Here is a 7096-nt window from a genome sequence, read left to right on the forward strand (position 1 = left end):
CTCTCAATCTTTTATCTTTTCACACAATTGGATATTAACTTTTTTGTTTAGTTTAAAAACATGCAGGGATGTGCATGATAACCTTGATGGACTAGAGTTGGGTTAACATGCTTTGAGGTTTCCTAATCAAGAGTTGATGCTTAACGACCCAAGGGATGTGCATGATAACCTTGATGACTAGAGTTTGGTTAACATGCTTTGAGGGTTATATCGTTGAAATGAATGCTCTCAATCTTTTATCTATTCACAGAATTGGATATTAAATTTTTTGTTTAGTTTAAAAACATGCAGGCAAAAATGCTTCGGCTCTGGATAAAAAATGTTGTGCTGGACAAGAAGCCAACATAGGGTTTAGGGTTTAGGGTTTAGGGTTATATCGTTGAAATCAATGCTCCCAATATTTTATGTTTTCACACAATTGAATATTAACTTTTTTTGTTATGTTTAAAAACATGCTGGGATGTGCATGATAACGTTGATGGACTAGAGTTGGGTTAACATGCATTGAGGTTTCCTAATCAAGATTTGATTCTTAACGACCCAAGGGATGTGCATGATAACCTTGATGGACTAGAGTTGGGTTAACATGCTTTGAGGTTTCCTAATCAAGAGTTGATTCTTAACGACCCAAGGGATGTGCATGATAACCTTGATGGACTAGAGTTGGGTTAACATGCTTTGAGGGTTATATCGTTGAAATCAATGCTCTCAATATTTTATCTTTTTCTCACAATTGGATATTAACTTTTTTGTTTAGTTTAAAAACATGCAGGGATGTGCATGATAACCTTGATGGACTAGAGTTAGGCTAACATGCTTTGAGGTTTCCTAATCAAGATTTGATGCTTAACGACCCAAGGGATGTGCATGATAACCTTGATGGATTAGAGTTGGGTTAACATGCTTTGAGGTTTCCTAATCAAGAGTTGATGCTTAACGACCCAAGGGATGTGCATGATAACCTTGATGGACTAGAGTTGTGTTAACATGCTTTGAGGTTTCCTAATAAAGAGTTTATGCTTAACAAACCAAGGGATGTGCATGATAACCTTGATGGACTAGAGTTGGGTGAACATGCTTTGAGGTATCCTAATCAAGAGTTGATGCTTAACGACCCAAAGGATGTGCATGATAACCTTGATGGAATAGAGTTGGGTTAACATGCTTTGAGGGTTATATCGTTGAAATCAATGTTCTCAATCTTTTATCTTTTCACACAATTGGATATTAACTTTTTTGTTTAGTTTAAAAACATGCAGGGATGTGCATGATAACCTTGATGGACTAGACTTGGGTTAACATGCTTTGATGTTTCCTAATCAAGAGTTGATGCTTAACGACCCAAGGGATGTGCATGATAACCTTGATGGACTAGAGTTGGGTTAATATGCTTTGAGGGTTATATCGTTGAAATCAATGCTCTCAATATTTTATCTTTTTCTCACAATTGGATATTAACTTTTTTGTTTAGTTTAAAAACATGCAGGGATGTGCATGATAACCTTGATGGACTAGAGTTAGGCTAACATGCTTTGAGGTTTCCTAATCAAGATTTGATGCTTAACGACCCAAGGGATGTGCATGATAACCTTGATGGATTAGAGTTGGGTTAACATGCTTTGAGGTTTCCTAATCAAGAGTTGATGCTTAACGACCCAAGGGATGTGCATGATAACCTTGATGGACTAGAGTTGTGTTAACATGCTTTGAGGTTTCCTAATAAAGAGTTTATGCTTAACAAACCAAGGGATGTGCATGATAACCTTGATGGACTAGAGTTGGGTGAACCTGCTTTGAGGTATCCTAATCAAGAGTTGATGCTTAACGACCCAAAGGATGTGCATGATAACCTTGATGGAATAGAGTTGGGTTAACATGCTTTGAGGGTTATATCGTTGAAATCAATTCTCTCAATCTTTTATCTTTTCACACAATTGGATATTAACTTTTTTGTTTAGTTTAAAAACATGCAGGGATGTGCATGATAACCTTGATGGACTAGAGTTGGGTTAACATGCTTTGAGGTTTCCTAATCAAGAGTTGATGCTTAACGACCCAAGGGATGTGCATGATAACCTTGATGACTAGAGTTTGGTTAACATGCTTTGAGGGTTATATCGTTGAAATGAATGCTCTCAATCTTTTATCTATTCACAGAATTGGATATTAAATTTTTTGTTTAGTTTAAAAACATGCAGGCAAAAATGCTTCGGCTCTGGATAAAAAATGTTGTGCTGGACAAGAAGCCAACATAGGGTTTAGGGTTTAGGGTTTAGGGTTATATCGTTGAAATCAATGCTCCCAATATTTTATGTTTTCACACAATTGAATATTAACTTTTTTTGTTATGTTTAAAAACATGCTGGGATGTGCATGATAACGTTGATGGACTAGAGTTGGGTTAACATGCATTGAGGTTTCCTAATCAAGATTTGATTCTTAACGACCCAAGGGATGTGCATGATAACCTTAATGGACTAGAGTTGGGTTAACATGCTTTGAAGGTTATATCGTTGAAATCAGTGCTCTCAATCTTTTATCTTTTCACACAATTGGATATTAACTTTTTTGTTTAGTTTAAAAACATGCAGGGATGTGCATGATAACCTTGATGGACTAGAGTTGGGTTAACATGCTTTGAGGTATCCTAATCAAGATTTGATGATTAACGACCCAAGGGATGTGCATGATAACCTTGATGGATTAGAGTTGGGTTAACATGCTTTGAGGTTTCCTAATCAAGAGTTGATGCTTAACGACCCAAGGGATGTGCATGATAACCTTGATGGACTAGAGTTGCGTTAACATGCTTTGAGCGTTATATCGTTGAAATGGATGCTCTCAATCTTTTATCTATTCACACAATTGGATATTAACTTTTTTCTTTAGTTTAAAAACATGCAGGCAAAAATGCTTCGGCTCTGGATAAAAAATGTTGTGCCGGACTAGAAGCCAACATAGGGTTTAGGGTTTAGGGTTTAGGGTTATATCGTTGAAATCAATGCTCCCAATATTTTATGTTTTCACACAATTGAATATTAGCTTTTTTGTTATGTTTAAAAACACGCAGGGATGTGCATGATAACCTTGATGGACTAGAGTTGGGTGAACATTCTTTGAGGTTTCCTAATCAAGAGTTGATTCTTAACGAGCCAAGGGATGTTCATGATAACCTTGATGGACTAGAGTTAAGTTAACATGCTTTGAGGGTTATATCGTTGAAATCAATGCTCTCAATCTTTTATCTTTTCACACAATTGGATATTAACTTTTTTGTTTAGTTTAAAGACATGCAGGGATGTGCATGATAACCTTGATGGAATAGAGTTGGGTTAACATGCTTTGAGGTTTCCTAATAAAGATTTGATGCTTAATGACCCAAGGGATGTGCATGATAACCTTGATGGATTAGAGTTGGGTTAACATGATTTGAGGGTTATATCATTGAAATCAATGCTCTCAATCTTTTATCTTTTCACACCATTGGATATTAACTTTTTTGTTTAGTTTAAAAACATGCAGGGATGTGCATGATAACCTTGATGGACTAGAGTTGGGTTAACATGCTTTGAGGGTTATATTGTTGAAATCAATGCTCTCAATCTTTTATATTTTCACACAATTGGATATTAACTTTTTTTGTTTAGTTTAAAAACATGCAGCCGAAAATGCTTCGGCTCTGGATAAAAAATGTCATGCCGGACAGGAAGCCAACATAGGGTTTAGGGGTTAGGGTTTAGGGTTATATCGTTGAAATCAATGCTCCCAATATTTTATGTTTTCACACAATTGAATATTAACTTTTTTGTTCTATTTAAAAACATGCAGGGATATGCATGATAACCTTGATGGACTAGAGTTGGGTTAACATGCTTTGAGGTTTCCTAATCAAGAGTTGATGCTTAAGGACCCAAGGGATGTGCATGATAACCTTGATGGACCTTGATGGACTAGAGTTGGGTTAACATGCTTTGAGGTTTCCTAATCAAGAGTTGATGCTTAATGATCCAAGGGATGTGCATGATAACCTTGATGTACTAGAGTTGGGTTAACATGCTTTGAGGTTTCCTAATCAAGAGTTTATGCTTAACGACCCAAGGGATGTGCATGATAACCTTGATGGACTAGAGTTGGGTTAACATGCTTTGAGGTTACCTAATCAAGAGTTGATGCTTAACGAGCCAAGGGATGTGCATGATAACCTTGATGGACTATAGTTGGGTTAACATGCTTTGAGGTTTCCTAATCAAGAGTTGATGCTTAACGACCCAAGGGATGTGCATGATAACCTTGACGGACTAGAGTTGGGTTAACATGCTTTGAGTTTTCCTAATCAAGAGTCTATGCTTAACAACCCAAGGGATGTGCATGATAACCTTGATGGACTAGAGTTGGGTGAACATTCTTTGAGGTTTCCTAATCAACAGTTGTTGCTTAATGACACAAAGGATGTGCATGATAACCTTGATGGACTAGAGTTGGGTTAACATGCTTTGAGGGTTATATCGTTGAAATCAATACTTTCAGTCTTTTATCTTTTCACACAATTGGATATTAACTTTTTTGTTTAGTTTAAAAACATGCAGGGATGTGCATGATAACCTTGATGGACTAGAGTTGGGTTAACATGCTCTGAGGTTTCCTAATCAAGAGTTATTGCTTAACGACCCAAGGGATGTGCATGATAACCTTGATGGACTAGAGTTGGGTTAACATGGTTTGAGGTTTCCTAATCAAGAGTTGATGCTTAACGACCCAAGGGATGTGCATGATAACCTTGATGGACTAGAGTTGGGTTAACATGCTTTGAGGGTTATATCGTTGAAATGAATGCTCTCAATCTTTTATCTATTGACACAATTGGATATTAACTTTTTTTGTTTAGTTTAATAACATGCAGGCAAAAATGCTTCGGCTCTGGAAAAAAAATGTTGTGCTGGACAAGAAGCCATCATAGGGTTTAGGGTTTAGGGTTTAGGGTTATATCGTTGAAATCAATGCTCCCAATATTTTATGTTATCACACAATTGAATATTAACTTTTTTGTTATGTTTAAAAACATGCAGGGATGTACATGATAACCTTGATGGACTAGAGTTGGGTTAACATGCTTTGAGGTTTCCTAATCAAGAGTTGATTCTTAACTACCCAAGGGATGTGCATGATAACCTTGATGGACTAGAGTTGGGTTAACATGCTTTGAGGGTTATATCGTTGAAATCAATGCTCTCAATCTTTTATCATTTCACACAATTGGATATTAACTTTTTTGTTTAGTTTAAAAACATGCAGGGATGTGCATGATAACCTTGATGGACTAGAGTTGGGTTAACATGCTTTGAGGTATCCTAATCAAGATTTGATGATTAACGACCCAAGGGATGTGCATGATAACCTTGATGGATTAGAGTTGGGTTAACATGCTTTGAGGTTTCCTAATCAAGAGTTGATGCTTAGCGACCCAAGGGATGTGCATGATAACCTTGATGGACTAGAGTTGTGTTAACATGCTTTGATGTTTCCTAATAAAGAGTTTATGCTTAACAACCCAAAGGATGTGCATGATAACCTTGATGGACTAGAGTTGGGTTAACATGCTTTGAGGTTTCCTAATCAAGAGTTGATGCTTAACGACCCAAGGGATGTGCATGATAACCTTGATGGACTAGAGTTGGGTTAACATGCTTTGAGGTTTCCTAATCAAGAGTTGATGCTTAACGACCCAAGGGATGTGCATGATAACCTTGATGGACTAGAGTTGGGTTAACATGCTTTGAGGTTTCCTAATCAAGAGTTGATTCTTTAAGACCCAAGGGATGTGCATGATAACCTTGATGGACTAGAGTTGGGTTAACATGCTTTGAGGGTTATATCGTTGAAATCAATGCTCTCAATCTTTTATCTTTTCACACAATTGGATATTAACTTTTTTCTTTACTTTAAAAACATGCAGGGATGTGCATGATAACCTTGATGGACTAGAGTTGGGTTAACATGCTTTGAGGTTTCCTAATCAAGAGTTGATGCTTAACGACCCAAGGGATGTGCATGATAACCTTGATGGACTAGAGTTGGGTTAACATGCTTTGAGGTTTCCTAATCAAGAGTTGATGCTTAACGACCCAAGGGATGTGCATGATAACCTTGATGGACTAGAGTTGGGTTAACATGCTTTGAGGTTTCCTAATCAAGAGTTGATGCTTAACGACCCAAGGGATGTGCATGATAACCTTGATGGACTAGAGTTGGGTTAACATGCTTTGAGGTTTCCTAATCAAGAGTTGATGCTTAACGACCCAAGGGATGTGCATGATAACCTTGATGGACTAGAGTTGGGTTAACATGCTTTGAGGTTTCCTAATCAAGAGTTGATTCTTTAGGACCCAAGGGATGTGCATGATAACCTTGATGGACTAGAGTTGGGTTAACATGCTTTGAGGGTTATATCGTTGAAATCAATGCTCTCAATCTTTTATCTTTTCACACAATTGGATATTAACTTTTTTCTTTACTTTAAAAACATGCAGGGATGTGCATGATAACCTTGATGGACTAGAGTTGGGTTAACATGCTTTGAGGTTCCCTAATCAAGATTTGATGCTTAACGACCCAAGGGATGTGCATGATAACCTTGATGGATTAGAGTTGGGTTAATATGCTTTGAGGTTTCCTAATCAAGAGTTGATGCTTAACGACCCAAGGGATGTGCATGATAACCTTGATGGACTAGAGTTGGGTTAACATGCTTTGAGGTTTCCTGATCAAGAGTTTATGCTTAAAACCCAAGGGATGTGCATGATAACCTTGATGGACTAGAGTTGGGTTAACATGCTTTGAGGGTTATATCGTTGAAATCAATGCTCTCAATCTTTTATCTTTTCACACAATTGGATATTAACTTTTTTGTTTAGTTTAAAAACATGCAGGGATGTGCATGATAACCTTGATGGACTAGAGTTGGGTTAACATGCTTTTAGGTTTCCTAATCAATAGTTGATGCTTAACGACCCAAGGGATGTGCATGATAACCTTGATGGACTAGATTTGGGTTAACATGCTTTGAGGTTTCCTAATCAAGAGTTGATGCTTAATGACC

This window comes from Lactuca saligna, chromosome 8 (assembly GCF_052625555.1).
Source record: "Lactuca saligna cultivar CGN05327 chromosome 8, ASM5262555v1, whole genome shotgun sequence".
Classification (NCBI taxonomy): domain Eukaryota; kingdom Viridiplantae; phylum Streptophyta; class Magnoliopsida; order Asterales; family Asteraceae; genus Lactuca; species Lactuca saligna.